Source organism: Mastigoproctus giganteus, chromosome 3 (genome assembly GCF_048544385.1).
Source record: "Mastigoproctus giganteus isolate SK-2022 chromosome 3, ASM4854438v1, whole genome shotgun sequence".
NCBI classification, from domain to species: Eukaryota; Metazoa; Arthropoda; class Arachnida; order Uropygi; family Thelyphonidae; genus Mastigoproctus; species Mastigoproctus giganteus.
In genome coordinates, this window is record NC_143577.1 from 41,931,954 (window position 1) to 41,953,110 (window position 21,157).

General features: G+C 36.8%; 1 protein-coding gene across 1 annotated transcript in view; it reads right to left on the reverse strand.

Moving 5' to 3' along the window:
- LOC150087903 (hemicentin-1-like) overlaps positions 1 to 21,157 on the reverse strand; it is a 1,496,027-nt gene that overhangs the window by 978,825 nt on the left and 496,045 nt on the right. The gene's annotated exons all lie outside the window — the stretch shown is intronic.

Genomic DNA, 21,157 nt, shown 5'->3' on the forward strand with positions numbered 1-21,157 from the left:
AAGTTTGTTCCAGCAATTAACCATCCACTGGCTAAATGCAAATTTTTGCATATCTATTCTACAACTGTCTTTCCTCAATTTCAATTTATGCCTTCTTAGGTTCGTAATCTGGGCAAGCGGAAGAATCCCATCAGAATACAGCATGTTGTTGTTGTTATTTGGTTTTTAGGAGCGTTAGCAACTAAGGCCATATTGCTCCGGGGATATGTGGCAGTCATTCCCTGACCTTTCCGCATCCTTCGTATTTGGTGGTGATGGGCTCGAACCCCAGTCTAATCAAGAAGCGTGTGCCACGCACTGCTGCTCCTGCCCACCTGGCTATGGAGGCGCCAAATGCAGCATGCTCAACCCATTCAACTCATATATCTCAATCAGATCACCTCGTAGGTGCCTAGTCTCCAGCTACTGCAATTTGCAGAATGTTAAACTTCAGTTGCCACTTCTCAACCCATCTGCCCAAATTTTCTAGATCTTGTTGAAGTAGCACACTGCCATTACTGTCATTAACAACCCTGCAAACGTTTTTTTAAAGTGCAAACTTTGACACTAAGCCTGATATACCTTCATGAATATCATTGATAAATAAACAAAACAACTGTGGGCCCAACATTGAACCCTGTGGGACTCTATTAATAACATTAGTCCATGAAGAGCAGTGTCCATTGATTACCACCCTCTGTCTTCTCCCACTCAACCACCCTTTTATCCATTGTAGCAACTTACTCTTAATACCATTCTGCTCCAATTTGTACAGTAGTCTTCCATGCGCAACAGTGTCAAAAGCTTTCCTGAAATCCAAGTATATGATATCAAAATTATTTTTTGCATCCAGTTACTTTGTAAACACATCATACTATCCAATTAAATTTATCAGACAAGACTTTCCCTTAACAAACCCATGCTGTGTCTGAATTATTGCTGCAGTCTTGTCTAAACTAACTGGTCTGTAATTACTTGTGTCACCCTTTCATCCCCCTTTGTGAATTGGGGATACATTTGCACATCTCCAGTCCATGGGGTCTTCCGCTGAGACTAAGGATGCTCTCATATTTATGGCCAAGGATTTGCTTAGTTCTTTTGCCACCTCCTTTAATATAACTGGATAGATCCCATCCACACCAGGTGCCTTTCTTACGTTAAATTCAACAATTTCTCCTCCACTTTACTCTCATTTATTACAAAATCATTAAGCACTCTGTTACAATTTGATAAACTTCTGGCATTTTCCTTCCTTAATAACTCCTCATGTATGAATGTAGATGTAAAATACTCATTCAGTTTGTTTGCTATCTGAGCAGGATCATCAACAGTCGAGCCATCAATATCAAGTGGACCAATCTGATTCATTTCCTACCTTTCAGAGTTTATATAAGTAATAAACCCTTGCTATTTTTCTTAGCATCCTTTGCCAAAGATTTCTCATAATCTGCCTTTGCTTGCCTAATCTCCTTTGTGATTTGATTACAGACTAACTTATATCTGCCATAAGCTTCTGTGTCGCCTGATAATTTATATGCATCCCATGCATTTTTCTTCTCTAATGAGTGTCATTAGTTCATTTGACACCCATTTAGGCTTAAACCTTTATAGTGCTGTTTATTTGAATACTGACAAAGTGCGTGTGTTTTTGATAAATTTTAATAATTTTTCAATTTCTTTCTGCTCAAAATTTGAATTAAGGTTACGGTTTTTATTGTATTAATCAGATCTCTATTCAGTTTTCAAATTGGACAAATAGTTCAAACGTTTTTCTATCCAAATAATAAGGTATGTCAAACATACCTTGGTATTTGGGTAGCAAAATTCCAAGGTACTTAACAATCAAAATAAAATGAAAAAACCAAACAGAAATCTTAATACTGTAAATTTATGATTTACTGTTCAAGTAAAAGCACTATCACGCTAACTAAAGGAAGTGTGTCACGTCCACAGTAAATGAAATTTAATAATGAAAGAAAACCCATAAGTGCCACTTGTTCAGGGAACACTGGGATCCAAAAGGATCCCAATGTTCCCTGAAGGATCACATTTGTTAACAGGAGAGACTTCTTCTACAGGGATGGAATACACTTAAATAGAAAGGGTGCAAGAATATTTGCTGATGCTATCGAGACAGTATTAGGTGGGACGGAAAACTGTTAGCTTGGGGGGATTCACAGACTAAAAGGTTAAAAGCAGCCGCAGGCAAAGGTGAAGGTGATTCTTGCACAACTTCTATTAGAATGAGCAGTAATCTGGAGCGAGGGGTGCTGGGGGGGGTTTTCAGGTACTGATGGCAGTCATCGTGATACAGGTGGTATATGGGATGTGTCAGGATAACTAGGAATAGCAATCGGTGCATGTGTGTACCAATTCTAGAAGTATAGTAAATAAGTTTGAATTTGAAGTGTTGGTCAAGATATCAAAGGTGGATATTGTTGGGATATCAGAGACATGGTGTCAAACTGATATTAGAAATGCAGAATTGGAATTTGGGGAGTACAATGTGTACAGAAAAGATAGACAGGATAGGGAAGGAGGAGGTGTCATGCTGTTAATTAAGAAAAACATAAAATAAAAAGAAGTGCATCCAGTTGATATAGATGAACAGTGCACTGTTGAGTCAGTTTGGTGTGACATAAGCACTACGAAAGCAAAAATAAGACTAGGAGTGTGTTATAGGCCTAATGACTCGAATGAGTACAATGAACAATTGTACAGAGAAATAGAGTGGGCTAGTAAATCAGAATGTCTTATAATGGGGGATTTTAACTTCCCAGATATTGACTGGAACTTGTTGGTTGGTCACTCACACACTAGTAAGAATTTGTGGATTTATTGGATGATTGTTTTCTGCAGTAGCATGTTCGAGGGGTAACCAGAGAGGTAATACTCTTGGTCTGGTTATCAGCAGTGATCATTCGTGTATTAAGAATTTGCAGATAAAGGAACCACTAGGTGGCAGTGATCACAGTGTACTGATGTGGGATTTACTTAAAGATATAATTAAGGAAAGGGAAGGGTTTTTGCATTCGTAAAGGTGAATACAATGGTCTCAGACAGTTTTTAAATTCAGAACAGTGGGATGAACTGACGATGTTACCAACAGTAAATTCTAAGTAGGAAGCATTCAAGGAATTAATCGTGGAAGCTACTAAAAGTGTCATACCTATTAAGAAATATTGTTCAAGGTTTAGGCCTAAATGGTTATCAAAAGAACTAATGAGACTCGTGACAGAGAAGAAAAATGCATGGGATGCATATAAATTATAAAGCGACTCAGAAGCCTATGGCAGATATAAGCTAGTCTGTAATCAGGTTAGGTCTAACCTCCTTCCACAAAGGAGGTTAGACAGGCAAAGGCAGATTATGAGAAATCTTTGGCAAAGGATGCTAAGAAAAACAGCAAAGATTTCTTTACTTATATAAACTCTAAAAGGAAGGAAATGAATCTGATTGGTCCACTTTATGTCAATGGTTCGACTGTTCATGATCCTGCTCAGATAGCAACAAACTGAATGAGTATTTTGCATCTATATTCACACATGAGGAGTTATTAAGGTTTGAAAATGGCAGAAGGTTATCAAATTGTAGAAGTGGGTGCTTAATGATTTTGTAATAACTGAGAGCAAAGTGGAGGAAAATCTGTTGAAGTTAAACATAAGAAAGGCACCTGGGGTGGATGGGATCTATCCAGTTATATTAAAGGAGGCGGCAAAGGAAGTAAGCAAACCCTTAGCCATAATTATGAGAGCATCATTGGAGTCAGGGGAGGTCCCCACGGACTGGAGATATGCAAATGTATCCCCAATTCACAGAGGGGGATTGAAGGGTGACACAAGTAATTACAGACCAGTTAGTTTAACTTCTGTTCCGGGTAAAATAATGGAGTCACTGGTTAAAGATGCATTGCAGGATCATCTAGACAAGACTGCAGCAATAATTCAGACACAGCATGGGTTTGTTAAGGGAAAGTCTTATCTGACAAATCTGATAGGATATTATGATTTGGTTACAAAGGAACTGAATGCAAAAAATAATTTTGATATCATATATTTGGATTTAAGGAAAGCTTTTGACACTGTTGCGCATGGAAGACTATTGTACAAATTGGAGCAGAATGGTATTAAGGGTAAGCTGCTACAATGGATAAAAGGATGGTTGAGTGGAAGAAGACAGAGGGTAGTAATCAATGGGTGCTGCACTTCGTGGACTAATGTTAGTCCACGAAGTGGAGTCCCACAGGGTTCGGTGTTGGGTCCACTGTTGTTTTGTATATTTATCAATGATATTGACGAAGGTATATCAGGCTTAGTGGCGAAGTTTGCAGATGATACAAAGGTTGGCATTGTTGTTAATGACAGTAATGGCAGTGTGATATTGCAACAGGATCAAGGATCTAAAAAATTTGGTTAGATGGACTGAGAAGTGGCATTTGAAGTTTAACATTGACAAATGCAATGTACTGCATGTGGGTAGAAGTAACCCCAGAGAAACGTACCAACTGTGTGGTACTACACTTAAGGTGGTAGAAAATGTAAAAGACCTGGGAGTAATTGTGCAGTCAGATATGAAGTTTTCTGAGCAATGTAGACAGGCTGCCAGGGCAGGTCATGGGGTTTTGTCAATGATATATAGGAATTTTGCTAGCAGGGAAAAGGAGGTTATTGTCCCTCTGTATAAGGCAATGGTCAGGATACGCCTTGAGTACTTCGTACAGGTCTGGAGGCCTCATTTTAGGAAAGATGTAGATTTGCTTGAGCATGTACAGAGAAGGGCAACAAGATTGGTGAGGGGAATGATGGGATCCTCTTACCAAGAGAAGCTCAAGTCTTGCAAATTGCAGTGGCAGGAGACTAGTCACCTGTGCGGTAATCTGATTGAGGTGTATAAGGCCTTGAATGGTTTGAGCACGCTGAATTCTGATGGGATCTTTCCACTTGTTCAGATTACGAATCTAAGGGGGCATAAATTCAAATTAAGAAAAGACAGATGTAGAATAGATGTGCAGAAATTTTCCTTTAGCCAGCAGGTGGTTAATTGCTGGAACAAACTTCCATCTGTCGTTGTGGAAGTTGATAGGTTAAATAAATTTAAGGAGGAACTAGACAGGCATTTGGAGGGAATGGTGTGATTTTTTTTTTTTTTTGGCTGATGCTGCATAAGCTCATATGCTTGCTTTCTTGCATCACATGCCACTACTACTACTACTACTATTTCAATCACTGACTGATTTCCAGAAGAACATCCACTTATACATCTATACTATCTGGATAAAGAATGAAATGTAATGGACAAAGTAAATTTAAAAATATAAACTTAACATATGCTATGGCTGCCAACCTGTATATTTTAAACAAACATAACAAAAAAAATGAAAATTTGAAGTTGAAGTGGCTAGTCAAAAAGTCTAAACCAAATGCGAACATGAAATTTACTCTGAAAACTAATCATAATGAACAAATGAAACATAAATAAATAAATAAATTATAAGCTATCTCAAACCCAAACCACATCATCTTGGCAATAAGTACAGAAGTTCAAGATGATCTGATTTTTATTAGCATTTTATCTTTTAATCTTTCACTACATTTATTATAACCCATGTGCTTCTTACATTATTCTATGTGTTTTTTACATCTGTGTACAGTAACTACCCAATTTACAAACCATGCACTACTCAAAAATAGTTTACCAAGTGGAATACAGAGCAATTTTCCAGATTTATATGACAGGAAGTGTTCCAAAAATAAATGACAACTGGGATAAAACCATATGATTTATGTAAGATATATGTCATAAAAAATTTTAAAATAATAATGACACATTTATTCTAATGTACAATAAATATGAATTGCATTTCAGAAGACATACTTATGAGTTAATGAAGTAATCAAATGCACAAAAACATTCTGCTTAGAAAAAAATTACTATAGCACTAAAGTTTTAGTGCTATAGTAGAGAATTACTACTAATTCTCTTTAGTAGTAATTTTAGTAGTAAAATAGTTTTAGTGCTACAGAAGAGAATTATTCTTCTGTGTATTTAAATGTATAATTTAAATATACAGATATATACTATAGATATAATAAAGGCAGATCTCATAACTATCATTATAAAATTAGCTAAATATCAATGAAAATTAACTTTAAAAAATTATATCTATAATATTATAAAAATCAAACTGTTACAGGAAAGCCTATAATCCAACAAAATAATCCAACAATATCTAAATAAATCAAATATTTAAAAGCAATAATCAACAGTAATCCAATCCACTTAACTGAGGAGCCCTGACGAAGCGCATCCGCTCACCTCGAATGCCAACACTCGATTTTGTGATAATTGAAAGGAAAGTGAAAGAGAAACTGTTAAAGCTAAATGTATAAAAGGCACAGGTGGATGGGATTAAGCAAATCTTTAGCTATGATTATGAAAGCATCTCTGGATTTAGGGAGGTTTCTATAGACTGGCGATACGGAAATGTATCCCCAACTCTCAAAGAGAATCAAAGGGAGACAAATAAATACAGACCTATTAGCTGACTTCACTTCCAGAAAAAATAACAGGGTCATTGGTTAAAGAAGTAATGCAGGATTATTTAGACGGAAATACAGTTATACTGCAGGGATTATCTAGACAGAAATACAGTAATAGTGCAGTCACAGCATAGATTTGTTAAAGGATGATCCTGCCTGAGCAATCGGATTGGATATCATGACAATAATATAGGAACTGGATTCATAAAATAATTTTGGTATCATATGCTAGATTTCAGAAAAGCTTTTGATACCATTACACATAATGGAGTGGAAAAGACTATACAAAGTGGATCGGTGTGCCATTAAGAGCAAGTTGTTGTTAGGATAAAGATGATGTTTGGATGGAAGAAGACAGAGAGCAGTTATCAATGGACACTGCTCTTCATGGACTAACATTAGTTCGCCAGGGTTCATTGATGGGCCCTTTGTTGTTATCTATATTTATATAGATATTGATAAAGGCATACCAGACTTAATGTCTAAGTTCAGAGATGATACAAAGATTGGCAGGATAGTTAATCACAGTAATCAGGGTCTGCTACTGCAATAAGAGCTACACAAATTAGGCAGAATGTCTGAGGAATGGGAATTGAAGTTTAATATTGAAAAGGTATGGGAAGCAGTAATTCCATATTAACATACTAATGTGTTATATCACACTCAAGATAGTGGATAATGAAAAAGACCTGGGAGTAATGGTGCAGTCATATATAAAATTCCCTGAACTTTACAGATAGGCTGCAGAAGAGCTCATGGGATTTTGTCAATGATATATAGGAATTTTGCAAGCAGATATAAGGAGGATCCCATTGTATACGGAAATGTTTAAGTCACATTTTGAGTATTGTATACAGGCATAGAAGCCTCTTTTTAGAAGGAATATGGATCTGTTGGAACAGGTGCAGAAAAGAGCAAAAGGGTGCTCTTACCAGAAAAGGCTTCAGGTTTGCAAACTGCAATGTCTAGAAATAGGCACCAGCAAGGAGATCTCATTAAGGTGTTTAAGATCTTGAATGGATTGAATAAGCTCAAATGCTGATGGAGTCCTTCGTCTTTTTCAAATTACACACAAGGGAGCATAAATTAAAACTCAGGAAGGATGGTCGGAGTCATATGTGTGGAAATTTTTCTTCAGGCAGAGGGCATTTGATTGTTGGAACAAACTCATATCTGGTGTTGTAGAGGTGGATAGTCTGAATAAATTGAATAAGAACAAGATAACTGTAAGAGATGAATGACAGGTAAAATGAAAAGCATTGGCCGTTTTTTTTTTTTTTGGTTTTTTTTTCTGTGCTGTATAAGCTTGCTTTCTTGCATCATTTGCCACTGCTAATAATATTAATAATATCAATTAATATAATACTTTGATTTATTTAATAAATTTTTACCACTAGAGGGCAGCTGACACAGTTCAGTGAATCAATACAAAAGGTGATCAGTATCAAATTTAGTTAACATACTAGCATTTTAATAAATAGCTCACACAAAATCCTCATGTGATGTAAGTTTTTTTATCTTAATTTCATTAGCTAGTAAGTTCAAAAACATTTCACAAACTACAGTAATTACTGGCTATCAGAGCATTACCATGAACTTCCAAAATCAAACTCACACCTATGATGTACAGTGAAACCTTGATATAACACAGGTGTCAGGCAACAACTTTAATACATGCATTGTAAGAAAATGCATGTTATAGTTTAAAAAATTTTATCATTTGTTACAGTTTTTTTAAATAAATACTTTATTTACTAATTTTATTTATGAAAGACAAAGTATAAAGGATTATACAATAATAGTAACAGTAACAGAATTCATATATTGTGCAAGGAAGCCACAGGCTTTTGCTGCATTGACAAAAAAAACCAACTTGATAAGAAAATACAAATTATATGTATACTTCCTCATACAGGTAACTATCCAGTTGACCTTTGAATTTATTCAAATTGTCAGCCTCAATTACTTGCAAGAGCAACTTATGCTAGCAATCAATGACTCGCTGGCTAAAAGAAAACTTCCTATAATCTAATCTAAACCTCAACTCCTGTAATTTGAATTTATGGACCCTACTTCTGGAATTCTTTAAAACAGTTTAAATTCATTTTACTAATCTCTCTCAGTGCCTTATAAACCTCAATTTGCCCATCTGTGAGGTGCCTAGATGCCAAGCTCTGTAGCCCAAATAGTCTTTCCTTGTGCAGTCAACATTTTGCCCATCTTTGGACATTTTCAAGAAAGAAGCACAATGACTTTTCAGATGAGTTAGTTAGTTTGTTATTTGGAGCATTAGCAACTAAGGCCATATTGCTCCGGGATATGCGGTGGTCATTCCCTGAATGACCTTTCCGCATCCTCCGTATTTGGTGGTGACGGGCTCGAACCCCGGTCTAATCAAGAAGCGTGTGCTACGCACTGCTGCTCCTTCCCACCTGGCTACGGAGGCGCCTCTTTTCAGATGAAGTCTCCATACTTGAACACAGTATTGCAAATGTGATCTTACAATTGCCTTATACAGTGGGACTATGTCCTCCATATCTCCATAGGATAACATTCGATAAATCATCAATAGGACATGGGCTTTTCTGGATGCCTGTTTACACTATTCAGAAAACTTCATATCTGCCTGCATTGTAATTCCTTGATCCCTTTCTTCTTCTAATGTTTTTAATTCAACTCCACCAAATGTATAATTTATTTTGGGGTTGCTCTTCCCCAAATGTAAGACCTTACATTTAGCTGCAATAAAACACAGCTGCTACTTCTCTGACCACATTTTTGAAGTCCGTTCAAGTCATCCTGAAGTAGTGCTGCTTGGCACCGATCATTAGCAACTCTAACAATCTTGACATTGTCTGAAAATTTTGACTCTCACCTTCTATTCCTTCATCAATATCATTTATGAAAATGAGAAACAATGGTGGTCCAAGAACCGATCTCGAGGGACCCTACTACTGATGTTACACCAATCTGAAGGATATCCATTAACCACAACCTTCTGCCCTGCAGCCACCCAGAAATCCATCTCCGAATCTTACCAGTAATCCAGCCTGTTCAAGCTTATACAGTAACTTCTCATGACGGACCAAGTCAAATGTTTTGCTAAAATCCAAACAAACTATGTTGAAATTGTTCCCTACACGAAGTTCATTAATAACTGTGTCAAAATAGCCTACTAATTTAGTTAAATATGATTTTCCTTTGTTGTGTGCCCTCAGAATCCATATCTATCTAAATATCCCTGGACTGCACTCTTAATCATTGCCTCAAAGATTTTTCCTACCACTGAAGTCAAGCTAACTGGTCTGTAATTACCAACTTCACTCTTAGAACCGCTTTTATGTATTGGCGATAAATTGACATTCCACTCCAAAGGAATCCCCCCCGAGCCAAAAGATGTCCTCATAATTAACCTCGATGGTTCAATACAACCCCTGGCAGTTTCCCTGAAAACTACCAGGTATATGCCATCAACTCCAGGAGCATTACTTACCTTTATGTTCAAAAGTTTTTTTTAATAAACAATCATCTGTAAATACAACATCACATATTTCATGTGGCTCAGCTTCACTCTCACTGCCTCTTCGCAGCATGAAGGGTCTTTCATCAGTAAAGACCAATGCAGAGTACCTATTCAATTCATCTGCAAAATCAGCTGGGTTATCTAAGAACTTCCCACACCAAATGCACAAGGGTCTGATCTGATTAGTTTTCTTCTTCATTGTATTCACATACATGAAAAATTCCTTCTTCATAATCTTTGCTCTCTTAGTCAATGCTTTCTCATATGCAACTTTGGCTCCCTAACCTTATTTGTGGTACTAATAAGGAAGCATGGTACTATTACAGATCAATTTGTACCTGTTGTAGGCTTCAGTGCTTTTCATCACTCTGTAACTGTGCATTGCTATCTTTTTCTGCTCTATTTGACAGGCCAGCTCAGCATCCATTTGTCATCTATTTCAGCATCCTCCTTCTGCAATATTTTCTTAATGGTATGTAAATGTTCATGGCTTCTGCGATTTTTGCTTTAAAAGTATTCTATAATTCAATTTTTTCGCCTCCCTTAGCAATCTGCCCAATTTATAGATGTCATATAGCACCTTAAACTGTCAAATTTCCCCCTCTTCTGAAGTTAAAACCCATGCCTTTACCTTTAACTACAACATCTTTCTTTATCTTCCAACTGACAATTGCATAATCACTTCCTGACAATGGTTTCTGTACTTTAAGCCCTGTGATTTCATCTGATTCATTAGTAATGATGAGGTCAAGAATATTTTCACCCCTAATACTTTCTCTAATGTGCTGGTGCAAATAATAATCATCTAGTTTATTTAAAAAACCTTTTCCCAATGGTGCCCCATACATTCTAATCAGTCTGGGGCAGAATAAAAGTTACCCATAATAAGACATTCATGCTTGCTTGCCCATTCCATCTGTATGTAGAGACTCTCATCATACTATTCACCATACAGATTCTATGCTGGCAGACATAACTTCAGACTCAGCAAAAGTTCCTTTCACACCTAGGCTACTTTTAATAAGAAGCATGATCCCTCCATTCTGTTCTATCTTCCCTAAATACATCATACATACTATAGTGGAACTCATCATCCCTAATTTCTGAGTGGCACCACATTTTTGTTAGCCTTATTATATCAGCATTAGTTGTCCTAACCAGGAGTTCAAATTTAGCCATTTTACCAATAACACTACTGGCATTATTATAGACACATTTAAGACTAACTATTCTTCTACAGTTTACTACCCTGACCCACCCTTTGAAGTTATTTAGGTTTGTATTGCAAGCTTTATCTTTCCTCTCATTTGAAATGCTGCTACCTTCAGAACACCTTATTAGCATTAGTAGAGGCATAAGATGCAAGAAAGCAAGCTTATATAGCATCAGCCAAAAAAACAAACAAACATCCCATTTACTCATCCATTCACTCCAAATGTTTGTCTAGTTCTGCCTTGAACTTATTTAAGTTGTTGACCTCCACTACAACAGATGGAAGTTTGATCCAACTATCAACCACCCGCTGGCTAAAGGCAAATTTCCACACATTTATTCTACAATTGTCTTACCTCAATTTTAATTTATGTCTCCTCAGGTGAGTAATCTGAGCAAAAGGTAAAATCCTATTAGCATTAAGCTTGCTCAAACCATTCAAGGCCTTATACACCTCTATTAGATCACCTCGCAGGTGCCAAGTGTCCAGAAGCTGCAATTTGCAGAACTTAAGCCTTTCTTGGTAACACCAACCCTAGGTTTTACTCACGAACCTTGTTGCCCTTCTCTGTACTTGTTCCAGCAGCTCTACATCTTTCCTAAAATGAGGCCTCCAGACCTGTATATAGTACTCGAGGTGTGGCCTGACCATTGCCTTATACAAGGGGACAATCGCCCCCTTATCCCTGTTGTGGCAATAAACAAGAATTCTTGAGGTGAGTGCAAGCATTACTTTGACCCATATCATCAGATAAACATGGATCTAAATTACTCTTCCCCCCACCCACCCCACCCCACTAGCAAGCAGTTTCCCTGAGCCCAGAGGGTATTCTCAATGATGATGGCAAAAATCCTTGCACTACCATTGTTCAAAAGAATACCATCTCTACAAAACAGAATCCATCTACCTACAAATGCAGGCTATGCTGATAAAAATATTCTCCCCTAGAGTCTTGCAAATTCCCTCATGTCTTGAGTTAATTCACAAGGCTTTCAGCATATTATGCTGAAAGCCTTGTGAATATATGCTAATATTCTACATATATAATATGAATAATATGCTAATATTCTGCCCAAATAAATTGGTAGGATTATATTATAATCCTTCCTATTGTGTCTGGGCAGAATTGTGGACACATACACATTCTGACCTAACTTACAGCATTTTTTATAGTCCTATATTTATCCAACAGACGGTCTAATATCGTTAAACATACAAGACCTGTCCCCACATGAATAATAACCATTTCTTTACATTTTACTAATCTTTACATGGACTGCTTTTCTCGATGGGAAGTTGTACCTTTCTTGTTTAGGAAAAAAACATCACTGGCATACTTCAAAATGAGCTTAAACTTTTTATTTGAAGAAATATGTAATAATAATAATAATAATAATAATAATAATAATAATAATAATGGGCGCAATGGCCCAGTGGTTACGACACTGGACTGCCAGCCTGATGGACCCAGGTTCGAGTACCACCATACGGAAGCAAACGTGGCTCTTCCACCTCCATAGATGGATGATGTTGCAGAGAAATATTAATCATACTGCATTGAGTGTGGCATAAGATAAAGTCATCTAAATACCACAAGAGAAGGGCAAGACCATCCAGCCCCACCAACTGGAAGTGCTTCCTGCACAACTGCACTAGTAACCACCCAGGAAGGGAGAAAACGCCAACGCGTGAAGTGGAGCATCGAAATGAATACATATACCCTGCAAGCATACTACGAAATAACGAAGCTAGAGACCGATTATGACAACTTATAGGGCGAGGCTCCTACAATCTTGGAAAAAATCAAGCAGGAAATGAGTGATCAAATACAAAGGATACAGAATATGATACCAGAGAAGAACATATCACCACTGAACCAGAGGAGGAAAAGCAAGAAGAAATACAACCCACAGCAGCTGAAGTGGAAAGAGATGAGGTCATGATATCCAGAATAGAGGACAAGTAGAAGAAGGCCCCAACAGAATTCGAAGGAATGGACCCCACAAAGACTCACGTGATACTGAAGCAGAGGCCGAATAGAACCTTGTGGAGTCACAGACCATCTCAATCGGCACATAATACCGCATTACCTCGACAGCAATGGTGCAACACTGGAAGCCATCCATACAGCCATTTTGAACAATTAGACTTTACACCAGCCGGTATTCAAATAAACAAATTCCAATCCTGCAACTAAAACACTTTATTTACAATAAAATAAAATACGAGTGTATGAAATGAAATAAAATAAAATATATAGTAGTCTAAAACTGATGTGATTTAATTTACAATAAAATACGAAAATATAAAATATGATGATAAAAGCGATAAAAACAATTAATAAAATACCATAACAACTGTAGCTTTCAGGGATAGCGATCCCCTTTCTCAACAACATATTTCTGCTGTGTGGCACATCTTTAAATAGTAGATCCACGGCACTCGTCACATGGTTCCTCGGGAGTAAGGCCGGAATTTCCCATTTATGAAACACACTGAAAAAGTGTGTTTTGAAACACTGAAATTTTTCGATGTGTGTTTCGAAACCCACTTTTTCAGTGTGTTTCGATTCTCAAACTGTTTGAGGAAATGGGGCCCAATCAGAAGCATGTGAAATTATGCCTGTATGAATATGTAGAGACGAAGTCGTTTTTATGTGGGTGAAGTTGATCCAAGACAAAACATGCCGATATAAGGGCCATTAATAAAAGAAAAGGCTATGGAGTATACATCTTTTCTAGGGCATAAAACATTCCAAGCCAGTTCTGGTTAGCTGGACAAATTTAAAAAGCACCATGGCTTAATTGAAAAGTTATTTCTGGTGAAAGTGCAATTGTAATTGAAAAAAGCTGTAAGAAACAGTTTTGAACAAAAATTATGGAGAACTATGAGCCCAAAGGCATATTTGACATCGATGAAACAGGTCTATTTTTTAAATGTTTTCTGAGCAAGACACCAACTTTTAAACGTGATAAATGTTCAGGTCGTAAAAATAGTAAGGAGAGAATTACATTCTTGGTTGGTGCAAATATAGCTGGTAAAGAAAAACTTTTGGTAATAGGCAAAAGTGAACAACCCCGATGTTTCAAAGGAGTAAAGTCATTGCAGCTGGACTACAACTACAACAAAAACAACTTTGATGACAAGTGAAATTTCTGAACAGTGGATGTTAAATTTGGACAGAAAGATGATTAAAGAAAACAGAAAAATCCTGTTGATTGTTGACAACCTTCACTCGGTAAATTCAAAACTTACAAGTGTGAAGCTTGTTTTCTTCCCTCCGAATACCTTGTCTAAACTGCAGCCAATGGACCAGGGCATTATCAAGAATTTGAAAATGTACTACCAAAGGTGCATACTGAAAAATTATACTGAGAATAGAAACCAACCAACCTATAGGTTCTGTAATAGATTTGCAGATGTGCATATCAGAGTTAGCAAAAGAGTGGAGACAAGATGTGATGGAAAAAACGATTAAGAATTGTTTCGCAAAAGCAGGTTTTGCAAAACGCCAATTAACAATGATAAGAGGGATGAACTACTACACGATATTGAGCAATCTTGGAAAGAACTCCAAGTGAGAGGTTTGATCATTGGAGAAATTGTTCTTGACCAATTTTTGGTAGTCGATAATGATGTTATAGTAGCTGAATATCCGAGTGACTACAACATTTTGGAATATTCAAAGAACATTATTCAAGATGAGTTGAATGAAAATGAGGGCAATATTAAACCTTTCAAACACGAAATGCTGTTGGCAGCATTTGAAACTTTGCGTTGAGGCCTTCAGTTCGAAGAAAATGTACCAAAAAATATATTTGAATGTTTAAACGAATGAGAACATTTTTATGAACAATGAACAGTAAAATTCAGTGCACAACAAAAAATACCCAAATATTTTACAAAATAATTCTTAAAAGTGTACTAATATATTGTGTGCATAATGTAATTAGTCATTTCTTAGCATTAGCATTAATAGTGGCATACGATGCAACAAAGCAAGCTTATGCAGCATCAGCAAAAAAAAAAAAAAAAAAAGTTCCCATTTCACCCATCCATTCGTCCCAAATGCCTATCCAGCTCAGCCTTCAATTTATTTAGGATATTAGCTTCCACAACAAAAGATTTAAGACTGTTACCCAATCAACTACCCACTGACTACAGGCAAATTTCCGCACAACTATTCTATACCTATCCTTCCTCAATTTATTGACTAATTGTTATATTAAATTATTTTCTATAAGTAGCTAATAGACTTAGTCAAGATTCTAGGTTTATTCTGAATTGAGACACACAGTTAATTAATACCTACGTTTCCGTAGATTTACCATTCGTCACTTGTCGCCATTGCTATACGATACAATGTTATATCCAGAACTAGATAGCGTTAGCTTAGTATAGTATATAATACTATGAATTAATCAGTAAAATTCATTAATCTTGTTGAACTTCATTGTCAATTAAATTGTACTTTTTAACTAAATACATATAACGACTTAGATTTTACAAATGTAACGAAATTAACTAATACATAACTGATACAGAAGTTATATAAAAAAACTCAAAGATAATATTTGATACTGAAAAAATATATATAGATATATAGTGTTACAACTGCGTTGCGATACAAGTTTAGTGTTATAATTTTTGTACTGAAATTGAAATTTTATTAAAAATTGAATCGAAATCATGACTTAGACCAGAGCAGCAAAGCAAAAGGCTCAAGTTAAATGGAGTGCTGTGGCTCAGGCGAGAACTGAGCGGAACAGTTGCCCTCTGAATCACAGCATTTTAAAATGCACTGCTTGCTTCATGTCTGTTATCGGCCTATATGAGAGCTTGAAGGACAGGTTGGATGCCCTCGAAGGATCTAACTTGAGGGCCCCATCAAGCTCTCAGCTGCCCACATCAACGCTACAGCTTGCACTTGATCATTACACAAGGCAGAATGCGCAGGTCCCAAAGGAACTAGTAGTTGTTTGTGACTCTATTGTCAGGGAAACAGGGAACATGCTATTTAAAAAGTATAGGGGGAACAGAACCAGGGTATATCTGCCAGGGGCAAAGGTTGATCACATTGTAGAGCAGATATCATCTTTTAAGAGCACAAAACGTGATATTGTTGTACACGTTGGCACTAATGATGTTAAGAGTAGGAGACCGGCAGAATTACTTAAAAAGTACAGGTCACTGTTGAAAAAAAGAAGTGAATTAGGGTTGAATTTGAAAGTTTCTGCAATTCTGCCCAGACACAATAGGAGGGAGTATATGATGAGAGCCTTGTCGATCAATTCGGCCCTGGAAAGATTGTGCAAGGCTCAAGGGGTAGAATTTTTTTCAGCTTGGTCTGTACTTGTTAACAGGAGAGACTGCTTCTACAGGGACGCGATACACTTAAATATAAAGGGTGCAAGAATATTTGCTGATTCCATCGAGGCAGTGTTAGGTGGGTCGGAAAACTGCTAGCTTGGAGGAAACAAGGACTAATAGATTAACAGTAGCCAATGGCAGAGGTGAAAGTGAATCTTGCACTGCTTCTATTGGAATGAGCAGCAGCTTGGAAAACAAGTTGCAGGGTATTTCAGAGACTGCTGGGAGTCATTGCGGTACAAGTAAACACATGGGTTGGGTTAGGGTAGCTAAGAATAGGAACAGGTGCATGTATACTTGCGTGTACACCAATGCTAGGAGTTTGGTAAATAAATTTGATGAATTTGAGGTATTGCTCAAAATATCAAAGGCAGATATTGTTGGGATATCAGAGACATGGTGTCACATAGAAGGAATGCATAACTGGAATTTGGGGAGTACAATGTGTACAGTAAGGATAGCCAGTATAGGAAGGGAGGAGGGGTTATGCTATTAGTTAAGAAATACACAAAACACAAAGAAGTGAAGCCAGTCGACATCACTGGACAGGGCAGTGTCCAGTCAGTTTGGTGTGACATAAGCATTGGGATATGAAAATTGAGAGTAGGAATATGTTATAGGCCTAATGACTCTGATGAGTATAATAAGAAACTGTACAGGGAAAGAGAGTGGGTCAGTAAATCAGAGAATCTTATAATAGGGAATTTTAATTTGCCAGATACTGACTGGAATTTGTGGGTTGGTCACTCACACGCTAGCAAGGCTTTTGTGGATTTATTGGATGATTGTTTTCTATATCAGCATGTTCAGGAGGCAACTAGAGGGAACCACTAGGTAGCAGTGATCAGGCTGTGCTAAAGTGGGATTTATTCAAAGAGGTAACTACCATCAGGGGTACAGGGAAGGGTTTTTGCTTTCTTAAAGGCGACTACGGTTGTCTGAGACAGTATTTAAATTCTATACGGTGGGGCCAAGTGATGATGTTACCAACAGCAAATTCAAAATGGGACCAATTCAAAGAATCTATCTTGGAAGCTACTAGGCTTTACATATCAACTAAGAAATATTGTTCAAGGTTTACGCCTAAATGGATGTCAGATGAACTAATGAGAAATATGGCAGAGAAGAAAAATGCATGGGATACATATAAATTAATGGGTGACATGGAAGCTTATGGTAGATATAAGCTGGTCTGTAACAAAGTCACAAAGGAGATTAGTCAGGCAAAGGCAGATTATGGGAAATCCTTGGCAAAGGATGCAAAGAAAAACAAAAAGAGTTCTCTACTTATGTAAACTCTAGAAGGAAAGGGATGAATCAGATTGTTCCACTGTATATTGATGGTCCAACTGTTGATGATCCTGCTCAGGTGGCTAACAAACTAAATGAGTATTTTGCATCTACATTCACCCATGAGGAGTTATTCAGCGAGGGGAATGCCAGAGGTGTATTCAACTCTGGCAGTAAGCTAGAGAATCTTGTAATAACTGAGAGTAAAGTGGAGGAGGAATTGTTGAAGATAAACACAAGAAAGGCACCTGGGGTAGATGGGATCTATCCAGTTATATTAAAGGAGGCAGCAAAGGAAGTAAGCAAACCCTTAGCCATAATTATGAGAGCTTCCTTGGACTCATTGAAATGGTGGATAGATACTGTCCACTCCAGGTGCTTTCCTTATGTATAAATTCAACAATTTCTCCTCCACTTTTCTCTCAGTTAAATACAAAATCACTTAGCTCCCTGTTAGTGTTTGATAAATTTCTTGCACTTCCCTCATTGAATGACTTCTCATGTGTGAATGTAGAGGAAAAATACTCATTCAGTTTGTGAGCTACCTGAGCATGATCATCAACAGTCAACTCGTCTATGTTAAGTGATCCAATCTGATTCATTCCTTTCCTTCTCGAGTTTACATAAGTAAAGAACTCTTTGCTGTTTTTCTTTGCATCCTTTGCCAAAGGTTTCTTATAATCTGCCTTCACCTGCCTAACCTCCTCTGTGACTTGATTAGAGACTGGTTTATAGCTGCCATAGGCTTCTGTGTCACCTGAAAATTTATATGCATCCCATACATTTTCATCTCTGCTACGAGCCTCATTAATTCAGCTGACATCCATTTAGGGCTGAACCTTGAACAGTATTTCTTACTTGGAATGAAAAAGCCTAGTAGCCTCCAAAATTAAGCCCCTGAAGGCTTCCCATTTAGAATTCAATGTTGGTAACATCATCAGTTGATCCCATTGTACAGAATTTAAAAACTGTCTGAGACCTCTGTAGTCACCTTTACGAAAGAAAAACCCTTCCCTTTAGTCTTGATGGTTTTCACATCTTTAAGTAATTCCCACATCAGTACTTTGTGATCATTGTCACCCAGTGGTTCCTTTATCTGCAAATTCTTAATGCACAAATAATCACTGCTGATAATCATATCAAGAGTATTACTCCCTCTGGTTGCCTCTCAAACATGTTGCTGTAGAAAAGAGTCATTCAATAAATCCACAAAAACTGTTGCTAGTGTGCAAGTGACAAACCCACAAGTTCCAGTCAATATCTGGAAAGTTAAAATCCCTCATTATAAGACATTCTGATTTACTGGCCCACTCTATTTGTCTGCACAATTACTCATCATTAGGGCTATAATTTTCCTTTGGCAGTACTTATTTCAAACAGACTCAACACTTTACTGTCCACCAACATCAATTGGATGCACTTCCTTAAATTTTATGTGTTTCTTAACTAACAGCATAACCCCTCCTCTCTTCCTATCCTGTCTATCCTTCATATACACATTGTACACCCCAAATTTCAACTCTGCACTGCTTATATCTGTGTGACACCACATCTTTGATATCCCAACAATATCTGCCTTTGATGTCTTGACTAGCACTTCAAGCTCATCAAATTTATTAACTATACTCCTAGCATTGGTGTACATGCAAGTATACCTATTCCTACTTTAGTTACCCTAACACAGCCTCTCTATTTACTTGTTCCACTATGACTCCCAGCAATCCTGGAAATCTCCAATACTTTGCTTTCCAGGCTGCTGCTCATTCTAATAGAAGCAGTGCAAGATTCACTTTTACCTCTCAATAAATAATAAACTAAAAGTAATAAAATAAAGTAGTAATAAAATAATAAACTAAAAGGTTAACAGTAGCCACAGGCCACTGTTAACCTTTTAGTCTGTGTATCCTCCCCCCAAGTTAGCAGTTTTCTGAAGCACCTAACGCTGCCTCTTAATATGTATGTATTAATAAATTAATTGTTTTAAAATGTTAGAAAATTTATTCATTCCCACTTATTTCTAATTTAATTCTCATCTTTTACTATATTTTTGAATATTGAATTACAGTATTTTTTATTTTTGAAAAGGTCATATTTCTTTATAACGAAATTTCTGTTTAATGAATTTTTTCAAGCGAACAATTGATTTCGTTATATAAAACCATGGTTGCCAACCTTTTGGACCTCACGGACCACTAAACTCAAAATTTTGAATCCCACGGACTACTACCATGATTTTTTCCATAAAAGTAACATTCTAAATATGAAATGGTACTTACACTTGTTTTTTCACTCCAAGTTATATGCAAAAAATTGGATATCATTAATGTTAATATAATGGCCTTATAATGATAAAAAAAGTATAATAAATAAACGCAGATATATTCATTATGAAAAATACAAAAAAACATTTTAAATTTCATTTTATTAAAAAAGAATTAACAGAAACAATTAATATTAACAATTATCAAATATCGGGTGCACCTCGACATAGAGTGTATAAAGGATTAATTATAGCAAAATAATCAGTGTGACATTTGTTGCTGCTTGTTTGAAATAAGCTGTTGGATTCTTGGATCCAATGACGTTACTGCAACACGGAGAGCCGTTTTTTCTGTATTTCTAGCCAACAGCGGTACTTGTTTTTAATTGCCGTAACTGATGAAAATGTCTTTTCACACATATATGTAGTCATGAATGGAATTAAAATTTTATGGCCTGTTCACTCAGCACTCAGTACTCACTTTTTATGGAAAGTCAAAAATGAGATCTTGTTAGGGACAAGTGAAATTTACCTTTGAGACTGTCGTCAGATGATAGAATGATTAGGCTTTCTTTTTCTTTCATGTTCAAATTACTCCTTGATTTTCACCAAAAATGGATCTATTATACACGTATTTCTGTATCTGGGGTTCTGTTCCTTTGGGTAATAACGACCAAAAGAGTCAGTGAGCAACTGTAAGTGCAATCGAACAAGAGTTATTACCTCTCGGTTGACATCCTCCTGTTTCATATAATCATCAAAATTTGGGAACATTTGCAGATCTTCTTCAGCCAACCGCGTTTTCCACAGCAATATCTTCCTTTGAAATGCATTGAATTAACATTGACAAATGTAAAGTACTACATATGGGAAACAGCAACCCCAGAGCAATGTATCAACTCTGTGGTACTACACTGACAGTGGTAGAGAATGAAAGGGACCTGGGGGTGGTTGTGCAGGCAGATGAAGTTCTCTGAGCAGTG